We start from the raw sequence: 14,120 nt of genomic DNA, 5'->3' as shown, positions 1-14,120 counted from the left end.
ATTTGGCAAGAAAGAAATGCATATAATAAAATCCTGAAAGCAGCCTGTAGAAACTGGGAGGATGCTTGCTGGGAGGATTTGATAACAGCCTCAAAGGCAGGCGATCAATCCTTGTTCTGGCGGATCATTGCTAATGGTAGTCAAATAAATAACCCGGTCCAGGATTATGGACCCTTGCACATGGCATAGACATTTTGCTCATCTATATGCCCCTCCGGTTGTAACAGTTAGGGATCCCACACATAGTATTGAGGAGCTCATGATGTCAAAAGAGATTGCATCATTACAATTCAGCATAGAATATACCACACTGGCTATAGCTGTTATTAAGCCATCGAAAGCTCCAGGCCCCGATAACCTACCTGGGGATCTCTTTAAACATGCGCCTGAGGTGTGGGCTCCATACATAAATCTTTTATGCAATGCAAATGCTAGAGGGCAGCCCATCCCAGAATCTTGGAGGGGCGCGGAGATCGTCCCGATATATAAGAAGGGCAGTAGGGACGATCCCGCTAATTGCAGACCTATTAGTCTGATAGACATAATGCAAAAGGTTAATGCCAGACAGATCCTAGATAAGCTAAATGATTGGATGATTGACAATGATGTACTTTCCCCATGTCAAGCGGGTTTTAGAAGGAGAACCAGTAACATAGATCAAGTTTTCATGCTTATAACTATTGCCTGAAAATACACAAAGTTGAGATCTGGCCATTTATATGTGGCCTTTATTGATTTAAAGGCTGCATTTGATTCAATCCCTAGAGATCTGTTATGGAAAAACTTGCTCCAGCAGGGGTACCAAAAGATATTTTAGTTCAGCTGATCAGGTTTCAAGAGAATAATTTTGCAAAAGTCCATTGGGCAAAAGGGGGGAACTCACAGATGAGATACCAGTTAAGAGAGGCATGTGCCAGGGCTGTGTCCTGGTGCCAACTTTGTTTCTCTTATTATTTAATGACATGGTTGAGTTCCTGCAAAAATCCAAACACGATTCCCCAAAACTAGGAGGGAACCACATATGTGCGTTAACATTTGCAGATGACACAATCTTGTTGTCGCAAACGCCAAAGGGCCTTCAAAATCTTTTAAATATGCTTGACGAATATTGTAAACTGAAAGGCTTGGAAATAAACCCAGTAAAAACTAAATACATGACCATAAGGCCCCATAAATGTTTTAAAAATGACATAATGTTGAATGGAGCGATTTTAGAGCGTGTTTCTAGTTTTGTTTATCTTGGGGTAACCATTGATTCAAAACTCTCATGGAACCCCCAGATAAAGAAATCGAGATCTATTTTAATGCAAAACTCAGCACCAGTTATAAAAAAACTTCATGCAACTATGACAAAGGTCATTACACCAGCCCTAGAAGTTTACAAGTCTAGGGCCCAAACCTTGTATGGTTCAGAGTTGTGGGTGTGGAACTACTCTCCCCTCTAACTGTGGGGGAAAACAAGGTTTTAAGAAGGTTACAAAATACACCTGTGATCCCCTTAATGTATGATGTGAGCATAAAACGAATTGAACAAAGGGCAGTTTGGATGACTTTGTCATATTGGATCAGAATGTGGACCACCGAGGAACTACAAACCTATAGACAGGCACTGAGTGAACTATTGGCACTTGACATTCATGTCACCTTTCCTTGGTTGGCTCATATTCGCAAATGGTTTCTGGATCTAGGTCTGAGTAGATTCTGGGAACATCCGAGTATGTTGACCCCGGACTCAAAGCGGGAAATCAAAACGATCTACTGGAATTTTATTTTGCACAGAGTCACTTTAAATTGTAGATCCGGCACACTTACAACTCAATTCCTGATGTTTAAAATAACTCCCTATTTTGAATCGTTTTTAGACGAAATTGAACCTCAACTTGCAAAGGTATTGTATCTGAAATGTAGATATGGCATTCTCCAGATAAAGGCTTTTACATCTAAATGGGAATGATACAGGCTGAGGGAAAAGATTGTAAGTGTATCCTGTGCAACTTAGGAAGCAAGGAGGACATTGGACATGTCCTATTTTTCTGCCCTGCTTACGCAATTCCTAGAAGGAAATGGATAAAACCCTTGGGTAGGAATTTGAGTATTAGGAAATATACTGATATGCTGCGTATTTTAAAAACTGATAGTTCCAAGCGTATTGTGTTTTGTGTTAGTAGATTTTTATTGGCTATTAATTTTATGAGGAGGAAGAAAGGGCTTACATTTTAAAATTTGAAAACATTATTTTTCATGGGGGTTATATAAATTTCCTAATGTCCGTGTTGTATATAGCCATTGATAGCACTAAAGCACTTTCCAATTTGGAAATATGTACTGTCATAGAAGCCTTGATGATATTGAACTCTGCACTTTGCACTTTATGGAATTTATTATATAGGTGCTAACTGTAAATAATAGGAGGACTTATGTATCGTACTGTAACCAACAAGAGGATTAATGTACTGTATATGCTTTTCTTAATAATGTTTTAGTACTTATTTGTCGCTTTGATGATTCTGTGAATCGACTAAAGATGCTTTGACTATCTATATATATAAATATATTACCTACTGGCGGTCGCCAGCAGGTAGATATAGTTAGGACCTATTTTCCATAGGAAATCCGCAACATTCTATTTGGAATAACGTTGGCGTCGATTGACGAATCTTCGCAAAATTTTCCAAACTTTTGGCCAGCTCCGGTCCGCTCCTATCCTGAAAATCTCACAGTGATTCATCAAGCGGGGGCCGAGAAAAAAGGGGGATCCCAAAACACGTTTTCCCCATGCATTTTCCCATAGGACCTGTTGAACCAGCTACAGTCCGAACTGCTGAACAGAATCACGCCAAATTTGGCAAAGAGGTATTCCTCAGTTCAGACTCGTGCCTTTTGCTTAAATGGTGAAAATCCGTTCAGTAGTTCCTGATAAAATAAAGAGAATCCGCGCACCCTCCCCGCACCCTCCCCATACCCTCCCGAGGCACCAGAAAACCCCCCAAAAAAGGTACAAAACACGACAAGGGGGCAGGGTAGAAACACCCTGAACCCCTAGGCCTGCTCAGGGGGTCCCACAAGGACACCCAAGGCCCCCAAAACATTTTTTTTTTTAAATCGCGGGATGCACTTAGGATCCGCGCATCCCGCTGCCGAAAAAAAGCGAAGCGCGGTATCCCACGCTTCATTTTTATTTAGCCCCCGGGGGGACCAAGACCCGGGGGCAATATGTATATTATAATGGGGGGCCCCTCTGGGCCCCCCAACCCTGGGGACCGCCACCCCAGGGCTTTATTATACATGGGTGGGGGCTCAAAGGCCCCTCAAGCCCGGGGACCGCCACCCCATGGGGCTTTATGTCAATGTATGCGGGGGGGCTAATGGCCCCCCGCAGCCCCGGGGACCGCCACCCCCTGGGGCTTGTTTTTTTAAAAAAAAACCCTGTGTGGGGGGGCTCGAGCCCACCCACACGCCCCGGGAACCGACACCTCCCCGGGGCACTAATTATTTAACATAGGGGGTCCGTTATGGACCCCCAAGCCCCGGGGACCACCACCCCCCGGGGCTTTAAATTAAGTGGGATGGGGGCCGCGTGGCCCCCCCTGGAGCCAATAATGGCCCTGGGGACCGCCACCCCCAGGGCCGGCTCCTGCTGTGTCCCGGGGTGCCCGCCCCCGGGACACTGCTGTTTGCAATGGCAGGGCGGGAGCCTGGCGGCTCCCACCCTGCCATTGCAAACTGCTTTGCTTCATTGAAGCGAGAGCAGGGAAACCTGCTCTCGCTTCAATTAAGCAAAGCAGATTGCTTTTCCACATGGGGAGCAGCATGTTAGCTGCTCTCCATGTAGAAAAGCAATGCTGGCTCCCGCAGGAGGCGGGGAGCCGGATGGGACCTTGGGGGGATTGGGGACCCCCCATGGTCCCCAACGAGGTGGCCAGGCCCTGGGGGATGGGGTCCCCGGGGCCAGTAGTGGCCCGGGAGGGGGACCACGTGGCACCCTTCCCTGTTTTTGTTTTTTTTATAAAAAAAAAATTGGGGGCAGGCCCTGGGGGATGGGGTCCCCAGGGCCAATAAATTAGAAAAAGAAGGGGACTACCCAGCGCCCCTTCTAAAAAATGAAGAAAAAAAAACGGGATTGGGCCAGAGGCCACGCACCCTCCTTGCACCACTCTGCAAACATGCCCCCTGGTGCGTTTGCAGAGGGGGATCTAATTCCCCTTGAATACTGGGGGTCCCTGGGGGCCAACTAGCCTACCAGGAACCTCCAGTATGCACCAGGGGGCTGCGTTGCAGAGAGGTGTAATGAGGCCACGCCCCTTTTTACACTTCTCTGCAATGCAGCTCCGTGGCGCTTACTGGAGGTACCTGGTGGGCTAGTTGGCCAGCCAGGGGACCTCAGGATTCAAGGGGACTTAATCTCCCAACTTAAAATGTGCCAAAGGGTGCGTTTGCACAGTGGGGAAGGTAGGTGGCGAGGCCTGAGGTGATATGTGTGCAAACACGCCCTGTGGCGCGTTTTAAGTTGAGGAATTCATTCCTCTTCAATCCAGAGGTCCCCTAGGGGCCAACTAGCCCACCATGTCATGAATGATGTAATATGTGACATCATCAGCAGTGGATTGCGGGCCCGCGAGATGTAGTTAGTACAACTAACTATATCGGAGGAATTTCAATGGTTTTGTTCGAGTGAAATGTCCAGCTAACTATAACACCCCTAAAACCTATTGTTTTTTCAGTGAATTTCTAAGGTTTTTTAAATGCTAATTCCTAACTATATCAGGCCTGAAACCTATGTTTTTTTCAGTGAATATATATATGTATATGTTACCTACTGGCGGTCACCAGTAGGTAGTTATAGTTAGGACCTTGTTTCTATTCTAAAAGTGTTTCTTCTTTTGCCAATATCTTTTGACAAATCTTCGCGAAATTCTGAAAATTAATGGTTCGCACAGGTAAGGTGCTGTCTTGAAAATCTTTGATCGATTCGTCGAGTGGGAGCTGAGAAAAAAGGGGTCCCAAAACTCACCCTGGGCAGTGTTCGCAGAGTTGCGCTACACAAAACTCCACGAAGTGGAAAAAAAACTCAGCCGCAAAAAGGTAGGTATTGTTTCAGATACCAACCTTTTTTTTTAAATGGTGTAAATCCGTTCAGTAGTTGCTGAGAAATAAAAAAATATATATCGTTATCTGAGCACCAAGGAGGATTTGTGAACCCTCCCACCTCTGCTGCCTCTTTCTGAACTTCTCTTGCCTCTTTCCACACCTCTGTTGCTTCTTTCTGCACTTATCTTGCCTCTTTCTGTACCCCTCTTCCCTCTTACTGCACCTCTGTTGCTTCTTTCTGCACTCCTCCTGCTTCTTTCTGTACCTCTTTTGCTTCTTTCTGTACCTCTCTTGCCTCTTTCTGCACACACAGGGCTACTTTTAAACTGACCTCAGGTCAGCAGTGCACACATGCAGTTGCAGAAAAGGGCTGGTGGCCTCTAAACTGCCATGCACTATTATATGCTAGGGACTTAGAGTAAGTTTTAATTCCCCTGCCCCATTATGTACTAGGGCCTTACAGGGGAGGTCATGCCAATAACCCCTGTTGCCTCTTTCTGCACCTCACTTGCTTGTTTCTGTACCTTTCTTACATCTTTCTGTACCTCTGTTGCCTCTTTCTGCACCTCTGTTGCCTCTTTCTGCACCTCTGTTGCCTCTTTCTGCACCTCACTTGCTTCTTTCTCCACTTCTCTTGCTTCTTTCTGCACCTCTGTTGCATCTTTCTGCACCCCTCTTGCCTCTTTCTGCAACCCTCTTCCCTCTTTCTGCACCTATCTTCCCTCTTTGTGCACCTCTCTTGCCTCAGTCTACCCACCTGTTCTCCCTTTCTGCACCTCTTTTGCCTGTTTCTGCAACTCTCTTGCCTCCTACTGCACATCACTTGCCTCTTTTTGCACCTCTGTTGGATCTTTTGCACTGTGCGTGCTTCTTTCTGTACCTCTCTTGCAAATGCCTGCACCCCTCTTGACTATTTCTGCACCCCTCTTCCCTCTTTCTGTACCCCCTTGCCTCTTTCTGCACCTCGGTTCCTTCTTTCTGCACTTCTCTTGCTTCTTTCTGCGCCTCTCTTGTAAATATCTGCACTCCCTGTGCCTCTGTGTACACCTCACATGCCTCTTTCTGCTCCTCTCTTGCCTCTTTCTGTACCCCTCTTGCCTCTTTCTACACCTCTGTTGGTTCTTTCTGTGCTTCTCTTGCCTCTATCTGCACCCCTTGTGCCTCTGTGTGCACCACTCTTTCCTCTTTCTGCTCCTCTCTTGCCTCTTTCTGCACCTTAGCTGCCTCTTTCTGAACTTCTCTTGCCTCTTTCCACACCTCTGTTGCTTCTTTCTGCACTTCTCTTGCCTGTTTCGGCACTCCTCTTCCCTATTACTGCACATCTGTTGCTTCTTTCTGTACTCCTCCTGCTTCTTTCTGTAACTCTCTTGCTTCTTTCTGTACCTCTCTTGCTTCTTTCTGCACACACAGTGCTACTTTTAAACTGACCTTAGGCTCAGCAGTGCACACATGCAATTGCAGAAAAGGGCTGCTGGCCTCTAAACTGTCATGCCCTTTTATATGCTAGGGTCTTAGAGGAAGTTTTAATCCCCCTGTCCCATTATGTACTAGGGCCTTACAGGGGAGGACATGCCAATAACCCCTGTTGCCTCTTTCTGCAATCCTGTTGCCTCTTTCTGCACCTCACTTGCTTGTTTCTGCACCTCTCTTGTGTCTTTCTGTACCTCTGTTGCCTCTTTCTGCACCTCTGTTGCCTCTTTCTGCACCTCACTTGCTTCTTTCTGCACTTCTCTTGCTTCTTTTTGCACCTCTCTTGCCTCTTTCTGTAACCCTCTTCCCTCTTTCTGCACCTCTCTTGCCTCAGTCTGCCCACCTGTTCTCCCTTTCTGCACCCTTTTGCCTGTTTCTGCAACTCTCTTGCCTCCTTATGCACATCACTTGCCTCTTTTGCACCTCTGTTGGTTCTTTTGCACTGTGCTTGCTTCTTTCTGCATCTCCCTTGCAAATGTCTGCACCCCTCTTGACTCTTTCTGCACCCCTCTTCCCTCTTTCTGTACCCATCTTGCCCCTTTCTGCACCTCTGTTGTTTCTTTCTGCACTTCTCTTGCTTCTTTCTGCACCTCTCTTGTAAATATCTGCACTCCCTGTGCCTCTGTGTGCAGCTCTCGTGCCTCTTTCTGCTCTTCTCTTGCCTCTTTCTGTACCCCTCTTTCCTCTTTCTACACCTCTGCTGGTTCTTTCTGTACTTCTCTTGCCTCTATCTGCACCCCTTGTGCCTCTGTGTGCACCACTCTTTCCTCTTTCTGTTCCTCTCTTGCCTCTTTCTGCACCCCTCTTGCCTCTTTCTGCACCGTTGCTGCCTCTTTCTGAACTTCTTTTTCCTCTTTCCACTCCTCTGTTGCTTCTTTCTGCACTTCTCCTGCCTCTTTCTGCACCCTTCTTCCCTCTTACTGCACCTCTGTTGCTTTTTTCTGTACTCCCCCTGCTTCTTTCTGTACCTCTCTTGCTTCTTTCTGTACCTCTCTTGCTTCTTTCTGTATACACAGTGCTACTTTTAAACTGAACTCAGGCTCAGCAGTGCACACATGCAATTGCAGAAAAGGGCTGCTGGCCTCTAAACTGCCATGCCCTATTATATGCTAGGGACTTAGAGGAAGTTTTAACCCCCTGCCCCATTATGTACTAGGGCCTTACAGGGGAGGTCATGCCAATCACAGGGGTACCCCTACCCATAGTATACCCTAGTGCATGTAGGTGTTTTCGTTGTATTCTAAGTGTCTTTCAGCATAGCACTGGCTCCTGGCACAGGATGACTTTGTAACAAGGCCTCTTTCTGCACCTCTGTTGGTACTTTCTGCACATCTCTTGCTTCTTTCTGCACCTTTCTTCTTCATTCTGGACTTCGGTTCCCTCTTTATGCATTTCTCTTGCTTCTTTCTGCAGCTTTCTTCCTCTTTCTGCACATGTCCTACCTCTGTAGGCATAGTTAGAAATTAGCATTTAAAAAACCTTAAAAATTCACTGAAAAAAAACACAGGTTTCAGGGACATTATAGCTAGAAATTTTCATTTGAAAAACCTTAGAAATTCACTGAAAAAAACCATAGTTTTCAGGGACATTATTGTTAGAAATTAGCAATTAACAAACCTTTGAAATTGGTCAGTGACATCACTGATGACATCTCAAATGACATAAAGGTTACCTGGTAAAACATGCCTATTAAATCCCAAGGTCTAGCTTCCCTTTTTAAGATATGGTTAAGTGGCATTACTGCTTAAACAGGCCCTAGGTTTGTATTATATAGACAACTCATTGAGTGGAAGGATGAAATAACATTTACAATATTTTCACCCAGGTATAACTGGAGTGTGATTAAGCACCTTTTGAGACCAGCGAAGGTATGTCCTCGCACTACAAAAGTAAGGTAGGAAAGGAGGGTTAACAAAGGGGATCTGTTGGTCCTGATGAAAACTATAAAGACATAGAAAAAAGTTAATACATTTTGACAGATATGCAGACAGGAGGGTTGAATGGTCACTAATCAGCCCTATCACCACCATCCCAGGTTTTTTCCTTTTAATCGAGACCGGGTAGTCCAGGAATAAAGTATTGGAAGGCACACTCTGAGTCAGTTTCTATTCTCCGCACTTTTTCTTTTCGATCCTCATAATTATATGTTTGTATTGTCTTCCGCCTCCCTTTTGCTCCATTCCAGGAGTTGGTCTGCACAGGGGTGTTGTTTAGCAAACCCTATGATGAAGCATGCCACAAAATTGTGGGTCAGGGCAGTTTTTCAAACAAACAATGTTTACCACTGAAAACCTATAGTGTGGTTTTTCATACTCCTTCTTCTTTGTTTGTGCTGTGTGATTAGCAGGACCACTAACCTGCTACAACGTGTATTCACTGTCGTCATACACACACGCTTGAACTTTAACATTGCAGCCTTCCGTTGCTTGCTTGACCTCCGCATTGCTGCAGTACCAAGTTTGCCCGCCCTTGGGCAATTCTCCTCTTTGCTTTTTCTCACTGAATGTGAAAATCACCGCCCTTCGGCTTCTTACAGATTCAACAGGACACTGCTTCATCCCATTCTGCTTATTAACTCTCAATCAGTGGTCATCCCCTCATCCAAAACAAATTCATCAGTAACCTTACCGTGTCCAAAATATATAGGGGCAGCTTAGTCAATCACACAATTGAAAGTTGAAGTCACAAAAACTGATATATAATAGCTTCAAGTTTATTCGAGTAGCTCCCCAGGTCATGTCTAACCACATTGCCACCTCTGACTGCCAAACTCCAGTTCAAAGCTTGGAACCAGAACGCATAAGCAATCAGAAGGACTTTGCAGTGTAAGGGAATTTCTAAAGACTAAGTAAGAGCAACAGAGATACAATGGACCTGTAGGTCATGGTTTTGAATGGCAGTAATACTAACTCAACCTTTCATGTTTCAAACATGCATTAAATAAGTTGATAGAAACACTTGTTATTTAAAGTGCTTGGAAATGCCAAAAGAACTACATGTATTTAAAAAAAAAACGAGTTATTATTTAAAAAGAAAGTAGTTAATGTTTCAATGAAAAAAATGCAGAAATTATTTTCCGAAAGAGATAAGGGCGCAAATATCAATTTTGCCTAATATGCGACTAATTAAATGTAATAAAAAGTAAAAATGACTCATTTCAGTGGATCAAAAAGATTTGGGACAAAAGAACTAATTGCTTAGAAGATCAAAGAAAGAAGCTATTTTGCTTTATTTGCATTTGGCATAAAGTGTAATGAAGCACAGTCTTGGTGTTTAAATCTGAAAACAATGAAAATGAAGACAAATCAATTGAATATATGCTTTAATTATTTAATTAAAAAGAACAATGTTGCAGAAGCTAACTTTAGTAATAAAAGTGAGAACGCTTTTTAGCATGTCTCTGTGAAAAGTAACAATAACGATAACGTCGTCCTCTCAAGGAGAAAAATAATAAGTACATAATAAGATTATGCTAATTGTGCTCACAATGAACTTCCGGTTGAAAACAATGAGCCAGATTTTTTTTAATATTATGTGATAAATGCGAAAATTTTTGAAAACTTTGATTAAATGCAAGTAGAATAAATAGTTTTACTCAAATGGTCTCTTTATTCATGCTTCCCATGAGCCATCTTTCCAAATCCACATGAGGTCCCTAATTCAATGACAAGTCCACCTTGTGGTTTAAGAGTTTCAGTGTTACTTTCGGCAGCAAATATTTCTGTCATATGTAAATGTTTAGCTCTACTAGTTTTCAAGTGATTGTGCCGTTGATGAATGTACATACACTGAAATAAACTGTTAGAAATGGGATTTCTGGTTGGCTAGGGCATGCGCCTAAGCCAGTCAGAAATCACCACTCTAGTCAGGGCAAAGGCGTTACACGCTGAAGATAACCCCTGCTCACCCCCTTGGTAGCTTGGCACGAGCAGTCAGGCTTATCCCAGAGGCAATGTGTAAAGCGTTTGCGCAACACACACACACAGCAGCAACACACTAGGCACACTACAAAAGAAACTCCACACAAGGTTATATTATCCAAAACACATTAGAATCATATTCACACAATGTACTGTGTGCCAACTGGCACTAGGCGATATTCACAGAGGATTATATACATGACAGGGCCAATCAGGCCACTGTCAGAACTATCACATGACAAGTAGTAAAAATATCACAACCAGTAACTACTGGCAAAATACTGTACTCAGCATTATCACGTTGGCATTAGGCATAATCATCAGCATAACCACAGAGTGCAATCTCCGTAGGCATAAACACATTATGCAAAAACATCCTAAGCATAAACACATTGGGCCATATGTAGGTAAATTACATTTACCGATTCTTAAATACCGAATTTTACCGATTCGGTATTTATGAATCGGTAAATGTAATGTAGGTAAATTATTACCGATTCGGTAAATATCGGTATTTAAGAATTGGTATTTACCGAATCGGTAATGGCAACTGGCTTCCCATTCATTCCTATGGGCCTGGAGGCCCATAGGAATGAATGGGAAGCCAGTTACCATTACTGATTCGGTAAATACCGAATCGGTAATGGGGGAGGCAGTATCATGGGTGGCAGGGTGTCACATTGACACCCTGTTGCACCCCTGAATCGTCCATGTGTGCACATGTGGCGCACATACATGCCCTAAGGGCATGTATGTCTGCCACATTGCACACTTCAAATTGCACAATAATGCATTTTTACAGGTATTCGTCATTTACCATCAACTTTTAGTTGGTGGTAAATAACGAATCCACACACCAACGAGACACTCCCCCTACATATCATTTCAGGATTCGGTATTTACCGAATCGGTAATTTTACTGATTCGGTAAATTACAGAATCCTGAAATATGCCCCCTACATAGCAAAAGCCTAAATACCGGTCGGTAACGAGATTTTTACCGAAAATCGGCCATTACCGACCGGTATTTGGCTTCCTACATATGGCCCATTATGTCATAGACATCACAAGCATAAACACATTATGCAATAGTCATGGTGCATAAATCACATTAGGGCCTTGCGCCCTACCAACCTACAACTGACCCCCTGGCCAACTGGCCTTTCTACGGGGCCCAATGCCCTTTGTCCAAAATGTTAGGGCGCAATTCTAGAGCCTTCCAAGTGGCCCTCTGGCTGTCAAGGCAGCAAACTCACTGTGCGTAATGCGCTGGGGGTGTGGGGGTGCGACTCCCCCCCCTCCCTCTATGGAAAAACAAAAGTTTCCTCCAGGGGCCCAGCAGCAATAAGTCACCAGGAAGCACAAAAAGCACACAATTTTCATGGGGTCACAGCCCCAATATGTATAGTACCTTTTCCTTTGTCTGCCCTGGCACAGGGCTTGGGGGAACCAGCCTGAACTGATTCTGTTTTTTAAGCACTCTGTTTACAGGGCTCCTCTTCCCTATTGACAGGTACGGGCTTGGTCATCAGACCAACACCGGGGGGCAGAGTCAGCATTCACCCAGGCAGGCACAGACCTATTCATGGTCAGGAGTCTACTCCTCCCACTGCCCTCCCTGGAGCCACACACACACCTCACCAGCCCGTGTCACTCCAAAGCTAGACATGCAATCCACATCAGGCAGGCAGACACATAGCACACAGAAATGCCAACTTCTAGAAGTGGCAGTTCTAAAATAGTGATAATAGATCTGCGTACACCATTGCACAGCATTTATTATTACTATTCCAACCATACCAAACTTGACCACGCTGCTCCTCTCATATCAGGAATTACCTCTGAAACTCTTATCAGGGAATCCCCAATGCATTCCTATGAGAGGGCAGCCTCCCAGCACTGAGAAACCAAAATGGCGGTTTGTCACTACCAGAACATGTCACACACCTAAGGTACATGTTCTACCTTCTACCTTCAATGCACCCTGCCCATAGGGCTAGCTAGGGCCTACCTTAGGTAGTAACACTGCACGCACAGGCCCTGCAATGGCAGAGGCTGGAGACAGGTTTGAAAGGCTACTTTAGTGGGTGGCGCAATCATTGCTGCAAGCCCACCAGTAGCATTTAATTAACCAGCCCCGGGTATATGAGATACCACTTTACAAAGGACTGACAGGTAAAATAAATAAACAAAACAGGTGGAGACCAATCTTACCATGTTTACCACAGGGAGTACACGCACTTTACACTGGACAGCAGTACTCAAGTGCCCAGAGTCCTAAAACCACCGACACCATGTCAGAAAAAAGGCTGGCAGGAAGGTAAAAAGTTCAGGGATGACCCTGCAAAAAGGGCCAAGTCCAACATGTACTCACAAATGATTGCGACTTTCTTTATATTAAACTATCCTACAAGGTTATGGATGGTTGCCATCTCTAACTTGAAATGTCCATCAGGAAACAAACAGGAAAGAAGTTAATGATCTGCAAGTCATGTGTTAAAATACCAGTAAAACCAATGCAACCTTCCATTTTTCTTAGGTCGGTAAATTTAGAACAAATAAATTGGGTATTAATAGTATATGCTATATACTCCACATAGAAACAGCAGATCTATGTTATAAAGCACTATATAAGAAGCTATATCGATTTAATATTAGGATACTGCTGATATTGTCCTAGGGAGTCAACTCACTTTTCCTAACTACAAGTGTACACAAAGTTAACTGTTCTTAACAATACTGGGATATCTCAGGTGCTGGCATGATTGGATTGTGATGATTCACAACCTTCAACTTGATGATTCTCAACCTTTCTTTGTTGTTTTACGTATTGAGTCATTACAAATACTGGCCTGAAACTAGTGCAATACATAATGGAGAAAGTGATCCTTAAGTTTTACTGTTCACAGCAAAACTAACACATCAAATAAATAGATTACCATAAATAAGGCGACAACTGAGGTGCAGGTAACCCTCCCTGAGACTGTAAAATTACTAAAACACTTCATGTAATGCTTATTTTTCAGCCTTTAGTTCTATTACAAAGCTGCCTCCTCTTTTCTTCTGCAGAAGAATATATATTTCTAACTAGTCCTTATAAACTTCGCACAAACTACAGGGTTTTTGGAGATCCAGATTTTTGCTGTCCATGATATATGGCACAAATAACATAATGATAAAAACCTGTGGGAGAATTTTGACCATAGCAAAGCACAGCAATGTCCATCCCTACTGAGTTTTTTTTACCTGTTGTTTATTGACAAACTGTAATGTATCCCTTCAAAAACGTAAAAGGACTTTTAGCAGCTACTTTAATGTGTACTATACATACTATGTAAGCACTCAGTAGTTACAATAGCATGTACATAGACATTTATGCATGGGAGCTTTAAGAAACTGGGTTCCTTGCTAAGGGAAGTGAAACCGATTTAAAGCAGCAGCCACAATTGTCTGTTCGGGTGAAGCCGCAGGAAACCTCGAATTCACCTGTGCTTAACCATCTGGTAGCTTGGAACAAAAGCAGTCAGCCTTAACTTTGAGCTAAGTGTAAAGTATGTATGCAGTACTTCAAACAGTAATAAAATGAAACACAACCCAAAAAAAATCCCACACCAATTTAGAAAAATAAAGTAAATACATTTT

Source organism: Triturus cristatus, chromosome 8, assembly GCF_964204655.1.
Source record: "Triturus cristatus chromosome 8, aTriCri1.1, whole genome shotgun sequence".
NCBI lineage: Eukaryota > Metazoa > Chordata > Amphibia > Caudata > Salamandridae > Triturus > Triturus cristatus.
Note: the sequence above shows the minus strand (reverse complement) of the source record.